Here is a 26,946-nt window from a genome sequence, read left to right as displayed (position 1 = left end):
ACAATATTTGCAAAACAATGTGATTCATCATATAAACAAAAGGAAGGAAAAAAAATCACATAATAACATCAATAGATGAAGAAAAATCATTTGATAAAATCCAGCATCCATTTATGATCAAAATTCTCAGCAAAGTGGGAATACTGGGAACATACCTCAAAATGATAGAGGCCACCTATGACAAACCCACTGCCAATATCATACTCAATGGGCAAAAATGAAAAGCAATCCCCTTAAGATCAAGAACAAGACAGGGGTGCCCCCTTTCACCACTTTTATTCAAGATAGTTTGGAAAGACCTAGCCACAGCAATCAGACAAGAAGAAGAGATAAAAGGCATCCAAATTGGAAAAGAAGAAGTAAAACTATCATTATTTTCTGATGACATGATACTGTACATAGAAAACCCTAAAGTCTCAGTCAAAAAACTATTGGACCTGATAAATAATTTGAGCAAGGTGGCAGGATATAAAGTTAATATTCAGAAATCAGTGGCATTTTCATACAACCACAACAAACTGTCTGAAAGAAAAATTAATAGAACAATCTCCTTCACTATTGCAACAAAAAAATAAAGTATCTAAGAGTAAATTTAACCAAGGAGGTTAAAGACTTGTACTCAAAAAATTATAAAATATTGATAAAAGAAATCAAGGAAGATACAAACAAGTGGAAAAATATATTGTGTTCATGGATAGGAAGAATAAACATCATTAAAATGTCTATATTACCCAAAGCAATCTATAAATTCAATGCAATTTCTATTAAAATGCCAATGGCATACTTCAATGATATAGAACAAATATCCCCAAAATTCATATGGAACCAAAAAAGAACACAAATAGCCTCAGAAATCTTTAAAAAGAAGAAAAAGTGGGTGGTATCAAATTATACTACAAGGCCATTGTACTCAAAACAGCTTGGTACTGTCATAAGAACAGGCATACATATCAATGGAACAGAACAGAAAGCCCAGAAATAAACCCACACTTATATGGACAATTGATATTTAACAAAGAAAGTAAAAACATACAATGGAATACAGACAGTCTCTTTAACAAATGGTGTTTGTATTAATAAAATTGGACAGGTATTTGCAAGAAAATAAAATTAGATCACCAACTTACACCATACACAAAAATAAACTCAAAATGGATAAAAGATTTAAATGTAAGTTGTGAAACCTTAATCATTTTGGAAGAAAACATAGACAGTAAGCTCTCTGACATCTCTCGTAGCAAAGTATTTGCTGATTTATCTCAATTGTCAAGTGAAATAAAGGACTGGATGAGCAAATGGAACTATATCAAGCTTAAAAGCTTTTGCACAGCTAAAGACACTATGAAAAAATAAAAAGACAAATCCCACAATGGGAGAACATATTTGACAGTAAGTCTGCTAAGGGGTTAATAACAAAAATTTATAAAGAACCTGTAAAACTCAACACCAGCAAAGTAAACAACCCAATAAAAAAATGGACAGAAGAGCTGGATAGACACTTCTCCAAAGAGGATACAGAGATGGCCAATAGACAGATGAAAAAGTATTCAACACCACTAATCATTAGAGAAATGCAAATTAAAACCACAATGAGATACCACCTCACACTTTTCAGAATGGCACTCATTAACAAAACAACACATAATAAGTACTGGCGAGGGTGTGGAGAATAGGGAACCCTCTTGCCCTGCTGGTGGAAATGCAGATGGTGCAGCCACTGTGGAAAACAGTATGGAGATTCCTCAAAAAAATAAAAATGGAAATGCCATTTGACCCAGCTCTCCCAAGTTTAGGAATATATCCTAAGAATACCAAATCACTGATTCAAAAGAAGAAATGTACCACCATGTTTATGGCAGCATTGTTTACAATAGCCAAAATCTGAAAACATTTCAAGTGTCCATCAGTGGATAAGTGTATTAAAAAGCAGTGGTACATATACACAATGAAATACTACACAGCTATGAAAAAGAATGAAATATTACCATTTGCGACAACATGGATGGATCTGGAGACTATTATGCTAAGTGAAATAAGCCAGGGAGAGAAAGAAAAATATCATATGACCTCACTCATATATGGAATTTAGTGAACAATGTGAACTGAGGAACAGAATAGAGGCAGAGGCAGGATCAAAGGGACCAGAGAGAAAGTGGACAGAGGGAAAGGGGATGAGAGAATGGGATCATAGAAGGGAAAGTGATTAGTGAAATTATATATTCATAACATAGCATTATAGAGAGCAGGACAGCAAATCCTGAAGGGAAGAGGGGAGTGTGTTGGGGGAGGGGTCAAAGGGGATATCAAGGTGAACATGGGGGTTGGGGGGGGCGGGAGACATATTCGGTGGGATACTTGAATCTATGTAAGCACAATAAATTAAAATCAATAAAAATTTTAAAAATTACAATACTTATGATGATATCTTGCCAGAGTAAAAATAGTTTTGACCTTCTCAACAATATATACAATCAGTCTAAAAATGAGATAGCTACATTTACTATGCCTTAGTTTGTTTTCTCTTTTATTCTAATAGACATGAAACAATCTAGCATTATATTTGAAATTCTACCATAGGGCATTTTATTAAAAAACAATCAGGTTTTGTGTGTGTGTGTGTGTGTGTGTGTGTGTGTGTGTGTGTGTGTGTAAAATTTTGTTCACAGTACAAAATTACCAACCTGCAAAACATTTTAAGGTGACACTATAAGACTGTAATTCAGGTTTATGTAAAGATCAAATATTTCTGTTTTGAATACTCTTCTGAAATTCTTTCAAGAATGCTACTGATGCTATAGAAAAGTGATACCAAAATTGACAAAGCAAGGTTTCAATTTGGGGCTTGTAGCAATAAAATTGCCCTGCTGTTTTCTGACATAATGAGGTGGAGTCTTCTAGTGCCAAAGCCACTCCAGAAGAGGTTTGGAAAAAGACAATGATGCTTATAAATCACAGATAATTTGGCAAATTAAAATTGAAGTGCTGAATGTTACTTAGAATTCTGAAAGAGACAATAAAATCTATTAATTTATTTTTAAATACAAATTTAAACACCAGCTCTATACATCACTAATCTTTAATAATTTAAAATTTTTGATTTTCTGATAAATTTCTGACCACCACTTACCATTCCTGTTTGTGCTCTTACATAGCTTACCATTCAACATACATTCAATTACAAGTTGATGGAATGACTAAGTGACTGATTCTGAATATTCTGGAGCTGACTGTATTTTTGCTCATCCTGAAATTGATTCATATTTCATAAATTAAGAAGTCTGGATTATAAAATTTTACACATCAAAACAGTTCTTTTAATAAACATTCCTTTAACTTTGAAGACACAACAATTTATTATCAAAGTCTTTGTTTCACTAATACTATTAAAATGAGGCTTTATTTTCTTTTGAACAGTAAAACATTTGATTTATAGAAAACACTTTTTTTGTCCTTATAAACATAAAAATCATTTTATCTTACATATATTAAAATAGTTTATTTTCTCTTATAATAGGTATCAAGTATTCTTTTTTTGGAAACTAGTATAGATGAATTATTATAGTCTTATAGTTCCCTCTAAAACATATTAATACATTTTTTTCATATCTTAATATTCATTTTCAAATATCCCCTAATTTTTGTGAGCAGTATATATACCACATCTTCTTTATGCATCATCTATTAAGGAACTCTTTGGTGGTTGTTTCCATGTCTTGGCCACTGTGAATAATGCTGCGATGAACATGGAAATGCATGTGTCTTCGTGTATCACTATTTCCAAGTTTTGGGGGTACATACCCAGTAAAGGGATATCTGGGTCATATGGTAATTCTATTTTTAATTTTTTGAGGTACCACCATACTGTCTTCCATAATGGCTGTACCAGTTTACATTCACACCAGCAGTGATGAGGGTTCGTTTTCCCCACAGCTTCTCCAACACTTGTTATTACTTGTCTTGGTCATATTAGAAAATCTAACAGGTGTGGTATCTCATTGTAGTTTTATTCTTTTTTTTTTTTTTTTTTTTAGAGAGGAGAGGGAGAGACAGACAGAGAGAGAGGAGAGACAGAGAGAGAGAAGGGGGGAGGAGCTGGAAGCATCAACTCCCATATGTGCCTTGACCAGGCAAGCCCAGGGTTTTGAACCGGCGACCTCAGCATTTCCAGGTCGATGCTTTATCCACTGCGCCACCACAGGTCAGATCATTGTAGTTTTGATTTGCATTTCTTGAATACCTAGTGAAGATGAGCATCTTTTCATATATCTGTTGGCCACTTGTATGTCTTCTTTGGAGAGGTATCTGTTCAGGTCCTCTCGCCATTTTTTAATTAGATTGTTTGCTTTTCTGCTGTCGAGTTTTGTGAGTTCTTTATGTGTTTTGGATAGTAAGCCCTTAATGGAGCTATTGTTTATGAATATCAACTCCCATTTTATTGACTGCCTTTTTGTTTCATTGTCAGTTTCTTTTGCTGTGCAGAAGCTTTTTAGTTTGGTACAATCCCATTCATATATTGTGAAAAAACATTTTAAAGTACCTTGTAGTGTAATGTCCATAAAGCTGTTTGAAGAAAATTTTTATTTTTTTATTAATTTTAATTTATTGTGTTAACATGGGTTCAAGTTTCCCACTCAATAAAACACCCACAAACCCCTACCACATGCCCTCATTACACCTCCTTTGTCCTCTCCCCCCATATCCACCCCCTTCACTCTGGGATTCCTAAAAGTGAGATAGCTGAATCAAAAGGCAGTTTCATTTTTTTTTTTTCATTTTTTTTTTTTTACAGAGACAGAAAGAGTCAGAGAGAAGGATAGATAGGGACAGACAATCAGGAATGGAGAGAGATGAGAAGCATCAATCATCAGTTTTTCATTGCGACACCTTAGTTGTTCATTGATTGCTTTCTCAATATGCCTTGACTGCAGGTCTTCAGCAGACCAAGTAACCCCTTGCTCGAGCCAGGGACCTTGGGTCCAAGCTGGTGAGCTTTTGCTCAAACCAGATGAGCCTGCGCTCAAGATGGTGAACTCGGGGTCTCGAAACTGGGTCTTCTGCATCCCAGTCCTATGCTCTGTGCCACCGCTCGGTCAGGCGGCAATTTCATTTTTAATTTTTCAAGGAAATGCCAGTCTCCACAGTGCCTGCACAAGTCTGCATGCCTACCAGCAGTGCATGAGGGTTCTAGTTTCTCCACACTCTCGCCAGCACTTACCGTGTGTTGATATGTTAATGAGTATCATTCTGACAAGTGTGAGGTGGTAGCTCATTATGGTTTTAACTTGCTTTTCTCTGATGATTAGTGATGGTAAATATTTTTTCATATGCCTATTGGCCATCTGTATGTCCTCTTTGGAGAAGAGTCTATTCAGTTCCTTTGCCCATTTTTTAAATTGGATTGTTTACCTTCCTGGTGTTGAGTTTTAGAAATTCTTTATAAATTTTGGTTATTATCCCCTTATCAGACATGTCAGCAAATATGTTCTCCCACTGTGTGGGTTTTCTTTTTATTAACTGAGTCTTGTGTTGTGCAATAGTTTTTTTAGTTTGATATGGTCCCATCTGTCTGTTTTGTCCTTTATTTTACTTGCCCATGCAGATATATCTGCAAAAATATTGCCACGTGAGTTATTAGAGAGTTTACTGCCTTTGTTTTCTTCCAAGATGTTTATGGTTTCACGACTTACATTTAAGTCTTTTATCCATTTTGAATTTACTATAGCCTTTCTTTTGAAGGCCATTTTGTCAGATTTAAGTACAGTATTGCTACCCCAGCTTTCCATCCTTTCACTTTCAGTCTATATGTATCATTTGTTCTGAGTTGGGTCTCTTTTAAACAGCATATGCACAGGTTGTGTATTCTTTTTTTTTTTTTTTTTTTTGTTTGTTTGTTTTTTTATTTTTTATTCATTTTAGAAAGGAGGAAGAGAGAGAGAAGGGGGGAGGAGCAGGAAGCATCAACTCCCATATGTGCCTTGACCAGGCAAGCCCAGGGTTTCGAACCGGCAACCTCAGCATTTCCAGGTCGACGCTTTATCCACTGCGCCACCACAGGTCAGGCCGCACAGGTTGTGTATTCTTATCCATGCAGCTACCCTATGTCTTTTGATTGGAACATTTAATCCATTTACATTTAAGATTATTATTGGTATGTACTTATTTATTGCTAATTTATTCTTTAAATCTAAAATCTTATTTCTCTGGATTTCTTTCTTCCATTGCTCTTTTTACAGCAGGTCCCTTAACATTTCTTACAGTACTGGTTTAGTTATAATGAATTCACTGAGTCTTTTTTTTTTTTTTTTTTTTTGGTCTCAGAAGCTTTTTATTTCTCCTTCAATTTTGAATGATAGCCTTGCTGGTTAAAGTAGTCTTCATTGTAGGTTCTTGTTTTGCATCACTTTAAATATTTCTTGCCAATCTCTTCTGGCCTCAAGTGTTTCTGTTGATAAGTCAGATGTCATCAGTATGGGGGCTCATCTGCAGATAATTAACTGCTTTTCTCTTGCAGCTTTTAGTATTCTTTCTTTGTCTCTTAACTTGGGCATTTTAATTATGATGTGTCTTGGTGTAGGCCTCCTCGGTTTCCTCTTAGTGGGATTCTCTGTGCTTCTTGAGCTTGTGTGACTTTTTCATTCATCAATTTAGGAAAATTTTCAGCTATGATTGCTTCAACGGGTTCTCTATCCCTTGTTCATTCTTGTCTCCTTCAGGAACCCCTATAATACGGATATTGTTTCTCTTCATGTTGTCACAGAAGTCTCTTAGAATTTATTCAGACCTTTTGAGTCTCCTTTCCTTTTGCTGCTCTGCTTCTGTGTTTTCATTTATCTTGTCCTCTAAATCACTGATTTGATCCTCTGCTTCATGCAGCCTGTTGTTGATTCCTTCTAGTGCAGCCTTCAATTCTGATACTGTATTTGTCATTTCTGACTGGTTTTTTTTTTTATGATTTCAATGTCCTTTTTGATACTTTCTATCTTTCTTTACATGCTCATTATGACCATCATTGTTGCTCTAATATCCTTGAACAACCTAAAAAGCATTATTTTAAAGTCTGTGTTTGGTAGTTTGGTTACTTCCATATCATTTAGTTCTTTTTCTGGAGATTTGTTTTGTTGATTCATTTGGGTCATATTTCCTTGCCCATTTTGTCTGTGTATTAGGTAGTGCTGTCTGACCTTGAAATTCTTGTGGTGTTATGAAGAAGATGGGCTCATGATACAGATCTCCAGGCCACCTGATTTACTTGCTCTAGGAATGCTTCTTGAGAGTAGTAGTTTCATTTCTGTTGTGAGTGCTGAATGCAGTTGGTCCTTTTGTGGGTGCAGTTATCACTTCAGGCTGGCTGGCTCTAAAGGTCAAGCTTGATCATGTGTATTAGACATAATGCAGTGACTGTCCTGTTGGCTGTATTTATTCTCCACAGAGTCTGCTGGACTCCTCCTTTGTGCATGTGGTTTGAGTAGTTAGCTGAGCCTAGGGTTGGTGCTATCACTCACTACTGGTTGTGTTGGTTCTAGGTCCTCTTGGGTTAGTGTCAGCTGTTGTTTGTAACCTACCATGGGCAACTTGTCTGGAACTACTGCTCTCTTCACTCTTTGTGTCTGTATTTCCTGTGACTGGGTAGTGTGGGAGGGGCCAGCCTGTGTATAAGTATTAGCTTCCTCCTGGTTAGAGATAACAGCAGCTCCATAAATGCCCCAAGCTCTGTAAGCTTTGTCTCCACTTATCAGCTGCTCCTCCTCCTCTTGTAGCTGCATGGTCTTCCCACGGAGTCTTCTGTAGAAAGACTGTAGTGTGGGCTCAGATTGGCCTCACCAAACCAACGCCTCTACATGATGCATGCTTGGTGAGTTAGAGCAGTTGAGGTTGGGAATGCAACATTAATGGGACCCCCTACTTCAGGGGTCTCTTGGACAGGAGTTCAGTATGGGGAATGTAGCACCTACTCCAGAGCCTAATCACTCAGCCACTGCTGGATACTCAAATTTTATTTCTTCACAACAAGGTGTGCATCAGGATCAGATCAAGTGGGGCCAACAGTGCCTTCTGCAGAAGTTCTTACAGTTGGTGAGACCCTGGATTCAGGGAAGAAGACTGAGAGAGTCCTCTCCTAGGGCTGACTGTGCTCTCCCAGAAAGTGGCTAAGCCCCTCAACTAGACCCATAATTGGCTTGCAAGGACACACAATTTATATGTTTATGCCTCATGACTTTCTCCCTTCTCCCTGTGGAATCTGGCCCAGCAAGGCAGGATATTCAGCACTATGGCCAGCTGGCTGTGAAGTTACACTCTATCCAATGCACAAGAGCCATTATGCCAGTGTTGATCACAGAGAGTGAAACTTGCCTCAGCTGGGCCAGTTGTGAGGAACCCTTCCTTATCATACCCCACTATCAAGGGTTGTTAGGTCCTGAACTGATGCTCTCTGCAGCTGGCCACTAGATGTGCCAGCCCTGGGCCTCCCTGGAGGGAACCCAGCACAGACCAGTGGGAGACACTACCCATGACTGGCCCTCAGCAACCTTCTTGGAGTCACAAGCAATCCAGAGTTTGTGGCTACCTGTGCTGGGTTCAAGTGCACATGGAAATACCAAGCCACACTCCTAGGCCGGCTTTTACCCACACTGGGCCTGTGGAAAGGTCTGCTTAAAAGGCCAAATTTCCCTGAATCCTGCCTCTGCAGCCTCTGTCTGCTGGATGCTTTTGGTGCTCAGCCACTGAAGAAAACCTATGGTAGAGTCTAGAGCCTGTGGCAATTTAGGGATTAGGAAGGGTGTTGGGTGTTGCTCCACAGCTTGGCTGCAGGTGTAGTCTGTCCAGACTTTTTTCACAGACCTAAATAGGGTGTGGCCTCTGAGACCCAGTGATGTGGTCTTCCTATAGTAGGACAGTTTCTAATGAGTCTTCTGTGAGGTGGAACCACCAGTCATAGACTTAGGAGCATGGAGTGGTGCAGGGAGGAGGAATGCTCCAGCCTTAAAAGCAGAAAACTGAATAACTGACATGTTCCCTGCTTCCTGGCCTCTCAGAATGACCCAGTCTCCATGATTGGGGCAGGAGAGAATGCCAAGGGTGGGGCAGTTGCTTTTTACCCAGGCTGATGCTATTCAGAGGGGACTGCTCACCCAAGAAAGATGGCGACTGCAGTATTGAAGAATGACTCAGCACAGGAATTCCGGTCGACATCCCCCAAAGTGTCTCTTCCTGGGTCACCAACTTCACACTCTCCTCACACAACTCTAGTCCTCTCAGCCCCCCCATTTGGATCCCCAGTTAAGTAGCTGTGAACAAAATTTTCTGTGCTGTTTCTTTATGACGGAGCATGTGTCTCTAAGAGCTCTGTCTCTATCTTGTAGACAGAAACCTCAGCTCTTTTTACTGCCAAATGCTGTGTGGGCACCTTTTCTAGGCTCTAGCCTTTGTTGCCCAGCTTGGGGATGAGGACCCACAACTCTCAGGGTGACCCTTTCCACCATGAGATTCCCCCGTACCCTCAGCCACCACTCACTCCTGGGAGCGGGACAGCCCTTTCCACTTCTCCACCCTTCCTACCAGTCTCAGTGTGGCTTCTTCTGTGATTCTTGGTTACAGACTCTCTTCATTCAGTCCAAAGTTGTTTTTTTAAGATGATTGTTCTTAAATTAATTTGTAATCCAATTTGGTCCTGGGAGGTAGCAGTTGGAACATCTGCCTACTCCATCACCATTTTAGAATGCTGATTCTATAAAAAAGTTTTATAATAAAAATATAAGCTATATGAGAACTTCAACTCTGTCAACATTTTTTGCCCCTGAATCTTCAGTTCTCAGAACTTAATTTGAAAATCATTTCATAAATACTAATTAAAGAAAATATATCATTTATCCTCACATCATATTTATTTCACAGTGAACTCACTACTCCGTTTCATTAGCAAAGATAGTGAGTGATATTTTTTCAAATAACACAGAGCTGTTTAGTGATAGACATGAAACATTATTAAATCCTGAATTCAGTTGTATTCTTTAAGATTTTTGAAGTTACTAAAAACATATATATTTCATTGAATGAGTTAAAACTGCTAAATTATTTCCATATATAACTTAAAATTTTGTCAGATTCAGAAAATATTTTGTTTTGCTTTAAATCTGTAAGTATTATAAGAACAATCATTACTTCTTCCTTGCAGTTATCTATCCATCCATCCTGAACACTAAAATAAGAAATCCATACAAATAAAACAGAAGGAGCCTAAGCTATTACAATAAATAACCCAACTTACTCTACCTTATGCTTAAAGAGCACTATGATTTTTTCATGCCTTTGAGCCTTTCATAGTTTGAAATTAATATGTCACATTGGTTTACTTGTAGGAGGTCCAGCAAACCCTCAACAATTTGATCATTTCCTAACCTATTATCATTCTGCAAGTTTTCAACCTACTCCCTTCTTACTTTACCAGGACAATCCCTTAATCTACAAGTACAAAATTTCTTTCATCTCAAGGATAAGAGAGAAATACTTTTAAAAAATCTAGCCAAACCAAAACTAATATACCTGTGAGCACAGGCTTATGAAGGAAATTAAAGCTATATTGAATAAAAAAGTTAAAAAAATCAGAGGTATTTAGCAGTAAGAAAATTCTAAGGAAAGGCAAAGTCATAGTTGTCAAACATTTGAAATATGGTAAGGTTCCACAAAGGACTGCATTTGTTCAAGGGATAGTACTACTTCTGCTGGCTGAAAAGTTAAGAGTACAGAGTTCAGTTCAATATAGGGAAGTCAGAGCTATTCAAATATAGCATGGAATACACAATTTAGCCATGTGAAACTCTTCACACTTTTTGTCACTGGACTTACACAAGTGTAGGTTAGAAAACCACTTGGTGGGGTTGATCTAATTCAATTCAATCATTATATTAAGGTTTGCATTTCATGACCTTTAAAGTCCATTCCAACCCTGAGGTTCATTGAGGCTCTGAATCCCACTCTACTGGGATTACTGCCTGCCAAATTAGTCTTTGCATGAAAGGCACAAAATGATGTCAATTGTTGCAGCTGCAGTGAGTCAGCTGGAAACTGCTTGACAAAGGCAAAGTTCAACCTAGTTACTAAACCCCAACTAATTTTAAATGATTTTAGCTTTCTTAGATGGTTCCAGAATTACACACTCAATTAATGCTGTTGATTTCAGCCAAGTCTCCACAAAAAGAAGTGGAAAGCAAGCAAGGCAAGTATTTGGATAAATCAAACAAAAGACACTAGATTTTTGTTTTAACGCTATCTTCAGTGATCCAGAAAATGCAGACCAAAAGCATATAGCAATTCAGGAAATAAAAGGCTGAACTGAAAAACAGAAGCTCTTGGTTTTTTTGTTCCTGATATATTTCACTGTATTTGTAAAAATAGAGGTCTCAGAGTCAGGCAGGTCTAGATTTGAACACTAGTTTAATCATTACTATCTGTAAGATTTTGCAGGAGCTGCAACAGTCTCTGAATCTCAATAATTTCATCTCTGATAGCAACAACTATCTATTGATCCTGCTATGTGCCTGGCACTGTACTTGAGCTTCAAATGCATACTTGTATTTTTACAGAATTTCTACAAGATAAGCATTGTTATTCATATTTTAGAAATCAAAATGATTTTTTTCTTTTTGTGACAGAGACAGAGAGAGAGACAGAGAGACAGAGAGAGACAGAGAGAGGAACAGAGGTACAGACAGACAGGGAGGGAGAGAGATGAGAAGCATCAGTTCTTCGTTGTGGCACCTTAGGCTCCTTAGTTGTTCACTGATTTCTTTCTCATATGTGCTTTGACCAAGGGGTTCAGCAAAATGAGTAAACCCTTGCTTAAGCCAGCAACCCTGGTCTCAAGCCAGTGACCTTGGGCTTCAAGTCAGTGACTTTTGGGCTCAAGCCAGCAACCATGGGGTCATTTCTATGATCCCACACTCAATCCAGGGACCTCGTGCTCAAGTTGGTGAGCTTGTGCTCAAGCCAGCAACCTCAGGGTTTCAAACTTGGGTCCTCTGCATCCCAGTCCAATGCTCTATTCACTGCGCTACTGCCTGGTCAGGCTGAAAATGAATTTAAAGAGCTATAAAGATAATTTGGATTTTTATCAAGTTGGACAAGACTTTTTTACATTTCATCGTAAGCTTTAGCCAATGTGATGTTTTAAAAATGTTCTATGGATCTTCCAGGAGGATTTCTTTGAGAGAGGGGCCATGCCCTCCCTGTAGTCTAAAAGATGTCTGTGACAGGTAGAGCTTTAGTAACTGTCTACAGTCATACCTGGGGATAAAGAAGTCACGAACTGTAGATTCTGGCTCTCTGATAATTTTGTGGAACTACTAAATCTATCATAAGCAGCACATAAGTTCTTTAACATGAAAAATAAATACAATTCTCTCATGTTAAACAGGATACTATTAATGTGAGTTTTAGTTAAATGTTGCTGAACCTGATCCAAGTGATATACCAAACATCCAAATAAATTTGTTTCTGGGTCAGAAGCTCATGATAGGAGATAAAGTGATAAAGGTTAGATTAAAGGATGTGTAGATAAGTAACTAAAGAAGCTGAAAAGCCATCCAACAACAGAACTGCAGCAGGTTTTTAAGTAGAGTATGATAAATTTGGGGAGAGTTTAACTAAGAAATAGCATATATACAAAATAGATTGGTGTTGAGGACAAAAGTTTTTCTTAATAAACTAAAACATTCACAAATCAAGTATTACTACGATGATCCTCTAGAACCAGATAATAAACAATAACTAGTTTAATTTCCTACTAGAGGAAAATAAATTCATACTTTGATTCATTTGTGTAAATAATTGTGCTCTATTATTCTATGTGTCATTCCTGCTATATATGATTAATTCCTAAAAACTAAATGAAGACACAAATAAAAAACCATGATTAGACCCTGGTCGGTTGGCTCAATGAATAGAGCATTGGCCCAGTATATGTACATCCCAGGTTTCAATTTCCAGACAGGGCACAAAGGAAAAGCAACCATCTGCTTCTCTCCTCCTTCCTCTCCCTCTTCTCTCCCTCTTCCCCTCCCTCAGCCAGTGGCTTCATTAGGTCGAGCATTGGCCCCGGGGAACTGAGCATAGTTCAGTTGATTTGAGCATCAGCCCCAGATGGAGGTTGCCAGGTGGATCCCAGTTGGGGTGTATGTGGGAGTATATCTCACTATCTCTCCTTCTCTCACACTAAAAAATTTAAAAAAAAGATGATCCCTGACCTCTAATGAAAAAGACTTAAAATTAAACAAATAAACAGAAACTGAATGCTATGATGAAAGTATGCCCAAGATAATGCTGGAAGCCCAGAGAAGCACCTTCTCTACATGGATTGAGGAAGAGATAAAGATAAAGACTTCTTAAAATACGTGCCAGTTGACTGAGTCCTCAGCAATACATATGAGTTAACCAAACATAGAAAGAGCAGAGAGATGATCTTGGCAGAGTGAACAGGATGTAAAAATGTACAGAACTGACAAGTTAGCACATTTGGACTGGTGTATAAAATGGTATAAAAAGAGATGAGTTTGGAGTGACGTCACGGAAATGGAGCTGTGAGCAGCGCGTCCGAAAGATCTCCCCAAAATCTCAACAAATTTATCAACTAGAAACAGAAAAATTTATCCTCGGAGCATTCCGGAGTTCCACACACACACTGAAAGCAAAAGGACTGTTGCCGAGGAGGGAGTACACCTGTGGTGAGTCAACCCACACGTGCAGCTGCCCGCCCACACTCGGGACGGCAGCCTGGGCACTGGCGGCCCCCGGCGTGCCCTGAGAAGCCGCGCATGCCCCCCCCCCGTGCAGCGGTCTGGAGAATCCCCGACCACTGGCGTGACGAGAAACCGCGCGTGCGTGCCTGGTGCTGCGGTCCAGAGAGTCCTCATCCACTGGCATGCTGAGAAACCACGTGCGCACCCCGTGCTGCGGTCCCCGGCCACTGGCTGCAGAGAAACCCCGCGCGCACCCCGTGCCGCGGTCCAGAGAGTCCCTGTCCACTGGTCCACTGGCGGACCGAGAAAACCCGAGCGCGCCCCGTGCCGCAGCCACTGGCGTGCCGAGAAACCGCACGCGCGCCCCGAGCTGTGGTCCGGGAGGGGCGCCAAGGCTGTCTTTCCTAGTCAGGAGATTCTCTCCGTGGGCGGAGCACCTCACCCAGCCATTCAAGCTAACAATCAAGCGTTGGGGGGAGGGGCGTGCAGGCAGCCTGAAATACTTTCTGGAGCACAGCTGCGGATCCAATCACTGAAATTAGCTTAACCCACGAAATCTACGCACCCACGGGGCTCTAATTGATAAGATCTCTCCCAGTTCAGCGATCCAAGACAAGAGGCGTGATATTTTTCAGTGCCTTTCGCTAAAGGAGCAGGGGCAACTTCTGATTGACAGAGCCTCCATATTCAGGGATATACCTAACAAGAGGGACTTGGCAGATATTAAGATCCATAAAGCAAACAGCGACTAGTGCTTCTTCTTCCCAGCCAAAATAGGCTACCAAGTGTGGAAAGCCTGGGTAGAGTGGTCAATCTGAATGCTAGGCGCTGAACAGTCACCTTGACAACAATTGACTCCCAGCCCCACCTGATTACGCTGGAGGCTCTGACTAACAGAACCTTACCCAGAGCCTTGTGCTGAGTGAGGATAGAGTGGGGATTTCCCAGTTCTTTGAGTCTCTTACTCCCCAGACAGAAGCAGTGGTAGCGTCATAGCTGGATCACCAGGCTGCTAATTCAGGAAGGGGAGACTAGGAAAGAGACTCCAGGAAAGCAAACTCTCTCATTGTTGGACTCTGCAAACGCCAACAAGCCTTGACTACCAGCGAGACTAAAGCCAGTTATATGACATTGCCATAGAATCCCATCAACTGCAAATTCCTACCTAAGAGTGACACAGGGGCAGAACCTGGGGTACAGAGTCACCGACCAGGAAGAGGGAGGGAAAAGAAAAAAGGAAGAAGTTAACCTCTCAAAATCAAGAAAAATCCACAGACTTTATAACTTGTTCCACTAATTCTTTGTTGTTGTTTCTTTCTTCTATCTTATTGCCTTTATTATTATTTCTATTTCTTCCACCTCGGTCCATTTACTCTCTGCCAATCTTATGCTACCCTTTTCTTGAACTACACTAACCATGAGTGTTACATTTTATTTCTTTTCTTCATCCTAACTCTCCTTTAGGGTTACACTCCAAAACCCTTAACTCTCACTCTCTCCCCTTTTGTTTTTTTTTTCCTTTCCTTTTTTTCTTCCTTCGTTTCTCTCTTATTCTTATTTTTTCCTTTCTATTCATTTCTTCTTTTCTCCTTTTACTTTTCCTCCCATTTAAGCCTCAATCACAAACAAATTATTTAATTTGGGACTCAAGTTTTTATGGGGGTTTTTTTGTTGTTGTTCTTTTTTTTTCCTCTGCTTTTGTTCTTGGTTTTCCTTTATTTGTTTGTTTTTGTGGCATTTTGGGCACTTTTTACATTGCTTTTTAACTCACTAGCATTCCTCCCAACCCAAAGTCTCCATTGTATTTAGTCTTCGCTCCATTTAATACAACAGATTTTTACTTATTATTTTTATTTTTATTTTTTTCTTCTTTAATTATTGTTTTTTCTCTCCTTTTTTCTGTTTCCCTCTTATCCCTCTCATTATATCTCTTAGTCGACCATCACTTACAAGCAAATCATTTTATGCTTGTCTAAGATTTTCTCCCTTTTTTTTTTGTATTTAGTAGGTCCCTACTCCCTTTTTTGCCCCTTGAACTCTTCACCCCAAATCAGGCCCTCCATTATAGGCAGTTTTTGTTCCCTTTAGCATAATATAATTCACAGGTCATCACGATATTTCCCTAAGGAGGTGAGAGGAGGGGAAGAGAAGAAAGAAAAAAGGGGGAAATAATAAATTATTACTTTTTTTTGTGAAGTGTTTTCCTTTTTTCTTTTTTTTCTTATTTTTTCCTTTTTATTTTTTATTAATTCTAATTAACACTATCATCAAGACTACCTTCAGATGCCAATAAGAAAAAGGAAATCGAACATTATGGATACAAAAGACAGAGAGGTAACACAAATAGATGTGGAAAAATCTATGGAGAAAAGATTAAACATATTGGAAGCCTTGGAGCCAAATGACAGAAAATTTAAAATAGAAATCTTAAAAATACTCAGAGATATACAAGAAAACACAGAAAGGCAATTTAGGGAAATCAGAAAACAACTCAATGATCACAAAGAATATATTACCAAGGAAATTGAAACTATAAAAACAAATCAAACAGAAATGAAAAACTCAATTCAAGAGCTGAAAAACGAGGTAACAAGCTTAGCTAATAGAACAGCCCAGATAGAAGACAGGATCAGTGAAATAGAAGACAAGCAACTTGAGGCAAAACAGAGAGAAGAAGAAAGAGACTCAAAAATAATAAAAAATGAGAAAGCCCTACAGGTATTGTCTGACTCCATCAGAAAGAATAACATAAGAATAATAGGTATATCAGAGGAAGAAGAGAAAGAAAATGGAACGGAGAATATACTCAAACAAATAATAGATGAGAACTTCCCAAGCCTGTGGAAAGAACTAAAGCCTCAAATTCAAGAAGCAAACAGAACACCAAGTTTTCTTAACCACAACAAACCCACTCCAAGGCACATCATAATGAAGATGACACAAACCAATGACAAAGAAAAAATTCTCAAGGCAGCCAGGGAAAAGAATACAACATATAAAGGAAGGCCTATTAGATTATCATCAGATTTCTCAGCAGAAACTCTACAAGCTAGAAGAGAGTGGACCCCAATATTTAAAGCCCTGAAAGAGAGAAACTTTCAGCCAAGAATACTATACCCATCAAAGCTATCCTTCAAGTATGAAGGAGATATAAAAATATTTACAAATACAGAAAAGATGAGGGAATTTATCATCAGAAAGCCCCCACTCCAGGAAATACTAAAGGGGGTTTTCCAACCAGATTCAAAGAACAAAAGGAAACATAACCACAAGTAACAGCTCCACCAAGAAAACAATAAAACCAAACTTAAACTGTGACAACAAAAGAAAAAAAAAGGGGAGAAAGGATGAAGATTAACAGTAGCAAAGGATGATGAAGCGCAGAAATACTCACAAGAAAGGTTACTACAATGAATATGGTAGGTACCCTTTTCATTACTTAATGGTAACCACCCTTGAAAAAACCACCATAAAAACACTTGACTTAAAAAAGGTAGCAACAGAGGAAAGAAGTATGGAATACAAACAAACAAAAACAAATGATAGAAAAACAAAAGAGAAGAAGCAAACAAGATACAAAACTAACAGAAAGCAATTTATAAAATGGCAATAGGGAACCCACAAGTGTCAATAATTACACTAGGGCTTTTTGAAGATGGCAGCGGAGTAGGCGGACACACAGACGCCCAGCTCTCAACACCAAACTGGAATACAAATCAATTTAGGAAAAATCAGCATGAAAAACCAACACTGAACTGCAAGAACAGCTCTCAAAAACCAAGGAGCAAAGAGGAAGCCACAATAAACCTGGTAAGGAGTGCCTGAATCTCCTCTGCTTACAGGAACAGCAGGGGGGGGGAGGCTGAGAGCCCAGAGAGGATTTCACAGAGGAAAAAGAGCAGAAACTACTGCTCACAGCCACTTACCTGGCGACCAGGGTGCCAGGTGGGTTGAAAAGACCAGCTTATCTCCCAAGTGGAAAGGACAAAAAGAGGGACAGACTGTGAGGGGCTAAGGTATGCAAGAAACGAAATAAAAAAGCTGACTCATTCGTGCTGGAGGCGGCCATAGCTGGGGGAGGGACTGAACCTTTCACAAAACAGAGCTGAAGTGCTTCTGGATCAGAGATCTCCGGACATCTATCCAGCTCCAATCAGCACAACAAGACACAGCTGAAAACAAGAAGTGGGGAGGAGGGGCAGTAACTCAGGTCTCCATGGAGATCTGAGATACACCTCCCCCTACTGAAGCTGAGAAAAAACCCTGCCCTCAGTGAGATTAGTTGGTGGAACAGACCTTCAGCATCTCAGGTTACACCCACAGCATTCCTGGTTACAGTTTCAAGGAAGCCCCCTGCTGAGATCAGTTAACAAGACTATCACCTGTTAAGAAAACAAACAAATCAAGACTTCAAAGCTGCCCAAATCCGAAAGTGGATTACAAATAATAATAATTATTTGTCCCTCACAGTCTGTCCCTCTTTTTGTTTTTTCCACTTGGGAGATAAGCTGGTCTTTTCAACCCACCTGGCACCCTGGTCGCCAGGTAAGTGGCTGTGAGCAGTAGTTTCTGCTCTTTTTCCTCTGTGAAATCCTCTCTGGGCTCTCAGCCTCCCCCCCCCCTGCTGTTCCTGTAAGCAGAGGAGATTCAGGCACTCCTTACCAGGTTTATTGTGGCTTCCTCTTTGCTCCTTGGTTTTTGAGAGCTGTTCTTGCAGTTCAGTGTTGGTTTTTCATGCTGATTTTTCCTAAATTGATTTGTATTCCAGTTTGGTGTTGAGAGCTGGGCGTCTGTGTGTCCGCCTACTCCGCTGCCATCTTCAAAAAGCCCTAGTGTAATTATTGATACCAATCCAAGAAGACCTAGAAATAACACAACTGAAAACAGGAGGCAGAAAACACCAAGCCTAGACTCAAGCAACTCTACAAATAAAACACCATTATGAGAAGACAAAGGAGTGCAACCCAAATGAAAGCACAAGAGACACCCTTGAGAGATGAGATGAGTGATATGGAAATAATCAAACTTCCAGATGCGGAGTTCAAAATAATGATTGTAAGGATGCTTAGAGATCTTAGAACAACAATGGAGGGGCAGTTTGAAAACCTAAATAAAGAAATAGCAAGTATAAAAAAGGATATTGAAATATTAAAAAAGAATCAGTCAGAGATGACAAATACAATATCAGAAATGAAGACCACAATGGAAGGAATTAAAAACAGGATGGATACAGCAGAGGATCGAATCAGTGAGTTGGAGGACAACTGGAATGAAGGCATGAAAGCAGAGAATAAAAGAGAAAAGAGACTCAAAAAGTCAGAGGAAAGACTTAGAGAGCTCTGTGACAACATGAAGAGAAATAACATCTGCATCATAGGGGTTCCTGAAGAAGAAGAAAAAGCACAAGGGATAGAGACTTTGTTCAATCATATCATAACTGAAAACTTCCCTAAATTAATGCAAGAGAAACTCTTACAAGTCCAAGAAGCACAGAGAACTCCATTAAAGAGAAACCCAAAGAAACCTACACCAAGACACATCATAATTAAAATACCAAAGCTAAGCGATAAAGAGAAAATATTAAAAGCTGCAAGAGAAAAAAAAGTTATCACCTACAAAGGAGCCCCCATTAGGATGACATCTGACTTCTCAACAGAAACACTTGAGGCCAGAAGGGAATGGCAAGAAATATTCAAAGTAATGCAGAACAAGAACCTAAAACCAAGACTACTTTATCCAGCAAGGCTATCGTTTAAAATAGAAGGAGAAATAAAAAGCTTCCCAGACAAAAAACAACTCAAGGAATTCATTACAACCAAACCAATGCTGCAGGAAATGTTAAGGGGCCTGTTGTAAACAGATCAAAGTTGGAAAAGAATATAGCAAAAAAAGGAATACACCTTTAAAGAAGAAAATGGCAATAAACAACTACATATCAATAATAACCTTAAATGTAAATGGATTAAATGATCCAATCAAAAGACATAGGGTAGCTGCGTGGATAAGAAAACAGGACCCATACATACGCTGTCTACAAGAGACACACCTTAGAACAAAAGATACACATAGATTGAAGGTCAAAGGATGGAAAAAAACATTTCATGCAAACAGAAATGAAAAAAAAAGCTGGGGTAGCAATACTTATATCAGACAAATTGGACTTTAAAACAAAGGATATAGTAAGAGATAAAGAAGGCCACTATATAATGATAAAGGGAGTAATCCAACAGGAAGATATAACTATTATAAATATCTATGCACCTAATATAGGAGCACCCAAATATATGAAACAGACTTTGATGGATTTAAAGGCGAGATCAACAGCAATACTATAATAGTAGGGGATTTCAATACCCCACTAACATCACTAGATAGATCCTCAAGAAAGAAAATTAACAAAGAAACAGCAGACTTATTGGAAACAATAGATCAACTCGATTTAATAGATATCTTCAGAACCTTTCACCCTAAAGCAGCAGAATATACATTCTTTTCAAGCACTCATGGTACATTCTCTAGGATAGACCACATGTTAGGGCACAAAAGTGCTCTCAACAAATTTAAAAAGACTGAAATCATATCAAGCACCTTCTCCGATCACAACGGCATGAAACGAGAAATGAATCACAGCAGAAAAGCTCAGAAATTCTCAAACACATGGAAACTAAATAGCAGGGTGCTAAATAATGAATGAATTAAGAATGAGATCAAAGAAGAAATAAAGAAATTCCTAGAAACGAATGACAATGAGCATACAACAACTCAAAATTTATAGGACACAGCAAAAGCAGTGCTGAGAGGGAAGTTCATAGCACTACAGGCACACTTTCAGAAGCTAGAAAAAGCTCAAATAAACAACTTAACCCTGCATCTAAAAGAATTAGAAAAAGAACAGCAAGTAAAGCCCAAATGTAGTAGAAGGAAGGAAATAATAAAGATCAGAGCAGAAATAAATGACATAGAGGCTAAAGAAACAATACAGAGGATCAATGAAACTAGGAGCTGGTTCTTTGAAAAGGTAAACAAGATTGATGCACCTTTAAGTAGACTCACCAAGAAAAAGAGAGAGAGGACTCAAATAAATAAAATTAGAAATGAGAGAGGAGAAATAACAACAGACACAACAGAAATACAAAATATTGTAAGAAAATACTATGAAGAACTGTATGCCAAAAAACTAGACAACCTAGATGAAATGGACATATTCCTTGAAACATACAATCTTCCAAAAATCAATCTGGAAGAATCAGAAAACCTAAACAGACCGATTACACCAAATGAGATTGAAACAGTTATCAAAAAACTCCCAACAAAGAAAAGTCCGGGGCCTGATGGCTTCACAACAAAATTCTACCAAATATTCAAAGAAGAACTAACTCCTATCCTTCTCAAACTATTTCAAAAAATTCAAGAGGAAGGAAGACTTCCAAGCTCCTTTTATGAGGCGAGCATAATTCTGATTCCAAAACCAGGCAAAGACCACACAAAGAAAGAAAATTATAGGCCAATATCTCTGATGAATATAGATGCTAAAATCCTCAACAAAATATTAGCAAACCGGATCCAACAATATATGGAAAAAATCATACACCATGATCAAGTGGGATTTATTCTGGGGAGGCAAGGCTGGTACAATATTCGTAAATCAATCAATGTGATTCATCACATAAACAAAAAGAAGGAGAAAAACCATATGATAACTTCAATAGATGCAGAAAAAGCATTTGATAAAATCCAGCACCCATTCATGATCAAAACTCTCAGCAAAGTGGGAATACAGGAAACATAACTCAACATGATAAAAGCCATCTATGAGAAACCCACAGCCAACATCATACTCAATGGGCAAAAATTAAAAGCAATACCCTTAAGATCAGGAACAAGGCAGGGGTGCCCCCTTTCACCACTCTTATTTAACATAGTCCTGGAAGTCCTAGCCACAGCAATCAGACAAGAAGAAGAAGAAATAAAAGGCATTCAAGTTGGAAAAGAAGAAGTAAAACTATCATTATTTGCAGATGATATGATATTGTATATAGAAAACCCTAAAGTCTCAGTCAAAAAACTACTGGACCTGATAAATAAATTCAGCAAAGTGGCAGGATATAAAATTAATACTCAGAAATCAGAGGCATTTTTATACACCAACAATGAACAGTCAGAAAGAGAAATTAAGGAAACAATCCCCTTCACAATTACAACCAAAAAAATAAAGTACCTAGGAGTAAACTTAACCAAGGAGACTAAAGACTTGTACTCGGAAAATTACAAAGCATTGATAAAAGAAATCAAGGAAGATACAAACAAGTGGAAGCATATACCGTGCTCATGGTTAGGAAGAAAAAACATCATTAAAATGTCTATATTACCCAAAGCAATCTATAAATTTAATGCAATACCAATTAAAATACCAATGACATACTTCAAAGATATAGAACACATATTCCAAAAATTTATATGGAACCAAAAGAGGACACGAATAGCATCAGCAATCTCAAAAAAGAAGAATAAAGAGGGAGGTATCACACTTCCTGATATCAAGTTATACTACAAGGCCGTTGTACTCAAAACAGCCTGGTACTGGCATAAGAACAGGCATATAGATCAATGGAACAGAACAGAGAACCCAGAAATAAACCCACAGTTCTATGGACAACTGATATTTGACAAAGGAGGTAAGGAAATACAGTGGAGTAAAGACAGACTCTTCAACAAATGGTGTTGGGAAAATTGGACAGCTACCTGCAAAAAAATGAAACTAGATCACCAGCTTACACCACTCACAAAAATAAACTCAAAATGGATAAAAGACTTAAATGTAGGCCATGAAACCATAAGCATCTTAGAAGTAAACATAGGCAGTAAGCTCTCCGACATCTCTCAGAGCAATATATTTGCTGATTTATCTCCACGGGGAAGTGAAATAAAAGACAGGATAAACAAATGGGACTATATCAAACTAAAAAGCTTTTGCACAGCTAAAGACAACAAGAACAGAATAAAAAGACAAACTACACAATGGGAGAATATATTTGACAATACGTCTGATAAGGAGTTAATAACCAAAATTTATAAAGAACTTGTAAAACTCAACACCAGGAAGACAAACAACCCAATCCAAAAATGGGCAAAAGAGATGAATAGACACTTCTCCAAAGAGGACATACAGATGGCCAATAGGCATATGAAAAAATGCTCAACATCACTAATCATTAGAGAAATGCAAATTAAAACCACAATGAGATATCACCTCACACCAGTCAGAATGGCGCTTATCAACAAAACAACACCGAATAAGTGCTGGCGAGGATGTGGAGAAAAGGGAACCCTCCTGCACTGCTGGTGGGAATGCAGACTGGTGCAGCCACTGTGGAAAACAGTATGGAGATTCCTCAAAAATCTGAAAATCGAACTGCCTTTTGACCCAGCTATCCCACTTTTAGGAATATACCCCAAGGACACCATAGAATGGCTCGAAAAGGAGAAATGCACCCGCATGTTTGTGGCAGCATTGTTCACAATAGCGAAGATATGGAAACAGCGCAAGTGTCCATCAGAGGACGAGTGGATTAAAAAGCTTTGGTACATATATACTATGGAATACTACTCAGCCATAAGAAATGATGACATCGGATCATTTACAATAACATGGATGGACCTTGACAACATTATACGGAGTGAAATAAGTAAATCAGAACAAAAAAAAAAAAACTAAGATGAATCCATACATAGAAGGGACATAAAAATGAGACTCAGAGAAATGAACAAGAATGTGATGGCAACAGGGGCGGGAGGTTGGGGGAGGGGGGAGGGGGTGAAGAAGGAGAGAGGGGTTAGGGGAGGGGAGGGGCACAAAGAAAACCAGATAGAAGATGACAGAAGACAATTTAACTTTGCGGGAGGGGTATACAGCACAATCAAATGTCAAAATAATCTAGAGATATTTTCTCTCAACATATGCACCCTGATTTATCAATGTCACTGCATTAAATTTAATAAAAAAAAAAACTGGAAAAAAATAAAAAAATAATTACACTAAATGTAAATGGATTAAACTTACCAATAAAAAGGCACAGAGTAGCAGAATGGATTAAAAAAGAAAATCCAACTATATGCTGCCTACAAGAAACTCATCTAAGCAACAAGAATAAAAACAAATTCAAAATGAAAGGCTGGAAAACAATACTCCAAGCAAACAACACCTAAAAAAAAGCAGGTGTAGCAATACTCATGTCTAATAATGCTGACTACAAGACAGAAAAAGTACTCAGAGACAGAAATGGTCATTTCATAATGATTAAGGGAACATTGAATGAAGAAGACATAACAATCCTTAATATATGTGCACCAAACCAAGGAGCACCAAAATATATAAGACAGCTACTTATTGACCTTAAAACAAAAACTGACAAAAATACAATCATACTTGGAGACCTCAATACACCGCTGACGGCTCTAGATTGGTCATCCAAACAGAGAATCAATAAAGATATAGTGGCCTTAAATGAAATACTAGAACACCTGGATATGATAGACATCTACAGGACACTTCATCCCAAAGCGACAGAGTATACCTTTTTCTCTAGTGTACATCCAACATTCTCAAGAATTGACCATATGTTGGGCCACAAAGACAATATCAGCAAATTTAGAAAAATTGAAATTGTGCCAAGCATATTCTCTGATCATAAAGCCTTGAAACTAGAATTCAACTGTAAAAAAGAGGGGGAAAAACCCACAAAATTGTGGAAACTAAACAACATACTTCTAAAAAATGAATGGGTCAAAGAAGAAATAAGCGCAGAGATCAAAAGATATATACAGACAAATGAAAATGAAAATATGACATATCAGAATCTCTGGGATGCAGCAAAAGCAGTAATAAGAGGAAAGTTCATATCACTTCAGGCCTATATAAACAAACAAGAGAGAGCCGAAGTACACCACTTAACTTCACATCTTAAGGAACTAGAAAAAGAAGAACAAAGACAACCCAAAACCAGCTGAAGAAAGGAGATAATAAAAATCAGAGCAGAAATAAATGGAATAGAGAACAGAAAAACTATAGAAAAAATCAATAAAACAAGGAGCTGGTTCTTTGAAAAGATCAACAAAATCGACAAACCCTTGGCAAGACTCACCAAGGAAAAAAGACACAGGACTCAAATAAATAAAATCCAAAATGAAAGAGGAGAGATCACCACAGACATCATAGATATACAAAAAATTATTGTAGAATACTATGAAAAACTATATGCCTCCCAATACAACAATCTAGAAGAAATGGATAAATTCCTAGAACAATACAACCTTCCTAAACTGAGTCATGAAGAAGCAGAAAGCCTAAACAGACCAATCAGCAGGGAAGAAATAAAAAAACTATTAAAAACCTCCCCAAAAATAGAAGTCCAGGCCCAGATGGTTATACTAGTGAATTCTATCAAACATTCAAAGAAGACTTGGTTCCCATTCTACTCAAAGTCTTCCAAAAAATTGAAGAAGAAGCAATACTACCAAACACATTTTATGAGGCCAACATAACCCTCATACCAAAACCTGGCAAGGATGGCACAAAAAAAGAAAACTACAGACCAATATCTCTAATGAATACAGATGCTAAAATACTAAACAAAATACTGGCAAATCGAATACAACAACATATTAAAAAAATAATACATCATGATCAAGTGGGATTCATCCCAGAATCTCAAGGATGGTTCAACATACGTAAAACAGTTAACGTAATAGACCATATCAACAAAACAAAGAACAAAAACCACATGATTTTATCAATAGACGCAGAAAAGGCTTTCGATAAAATACAACACAATTTTATGTTTAAGACTCTCAACAAAATGGGTATAGAAGGAAAATATCTCAACATAATAAAGGCCATATATGATAAACCATCAGCCAACATCATATTAAATGGCGTAAAACTGAGGACTTTCCACCTTAAATCAGGAACACGACAGGGGTGTCCACTCTCTCCACTCTTATTTAACGTGGTGCTAGAAGTTCTGGCCAGAGCAATCAGACAAGACAAAGAAATAAAAGGCATCCATATCAGAAAAGAAGAAGTAAAGGTATCACTTTTTGCTGATGATATGATCCTATACATCAAAAACCCAAAGGACTCCACAAAAAGATTACTAGAAACAATAAACCAATACAGTAAGGTCGCAGGATACAAAATTAACATACAAAAGTCCATAGCCTTTCTATATGCCAACAATGAAATATTAGAAAACGAACTCAAAAAAATAATCCCCTTCACGATTGCAACAAAAAAAATAAAATACCTAGGAATAAACATAACAAAGAATGTAAAGGACCTATATAAAGAAAACTACAAGGCATTGCTAAGAGAAATAGAAAAAGGCACAATGAGATGGAAAAATATTCCTTGTTCTTGGATACGAAGAATAAATATAATTAAAATGGCCATATTACCCAAAGTAATATATAAATTTAATGCAATTCCCATTAAAATTCCTATGAGATTTTTTAAAGAAATGGAACAAAAAATCATAAGATTTATATGGAACTATAAAAAACCCCGAATAGCCAAAGCAATCCTAAGGAAAAAGAATGAAGCTGGGGGCATTACAATACCTGACTTTAAACTATATTATAGGGCCACAATAATCAAAACTGCATGGTATTTGCAGAAAAATAGACACTCAGACCAATGGAACAGAATAGAAAGCCCAGAAATAAAACCACATATATATGGTCAAATAATCTTTGATAAAGGGGCCAACAACACAAAATGGAGAAAAGAAAGCCTCTTCAACAAATGGTGTTGGGAAAACTGGAAAGCCACATGCAAAAGAATGAAACTCGACTACAGCCTGTCCCCGTGTACTAAAATTAATTCAAAATGGATCAAAGACCTAAATATAAGATCTGAAACAATACAGTACATAGAAGAAGACATAGGTACTAAACTCATGGATCTGGGTTTTAAAGAACATTTTATGAACTTGACTCCAATGGCAAGAGAAGTGAAGGCAAAGATAAATGAATGGGACTATATCAGACTAAGAAGTTTTTGCTCAGCAAGAGAAACTGATATCAAAATAAACAGACAGCCAACTAAATGGGAACTGATATTTTCAAACAACAGCTCAGATAAGGGCCTAATATCCAAAATTTACAAAGAACTCATAAAACTCAACAACAAACAAACAAACAATCCAATAAAAAAATG

General features: G+C 38.0%; 1 pseudogene; it reads left to right on the top strand.

Moving 5' to 3' along the window:
• Positions 1-7,932: 7,932 nt before the first annotated feature.
• The window catches only part of LOC136335508 (activator of 90 kDa heat shock protein ATPase homolog 1 pseudogene), an 81,838-nt pseudogene continuing 62,824 nt past the window's right edge, over positions 7,933-26,946 (top strand).

The sequence above is a fragment of the Saccopteryx bilineata genome, chromosome 4 (assembly GCF_036850765.1).
Source record: "Saccopteryx bilineata isolate mSacBil1 chromosome 4, mSacBil1_pri_phased_curated, whole genome shotgun sequence".
NCBI classification, from domain to species: Eukaryota; Metazoa; Chordata; class Mammalia; order Chiroptera; family Emballonuridae; genus Saccopteryx; species Saccopteryx bilineata.
This window is presented reverse-complemented; position numbering and strand designations above follow the sequence as displayed.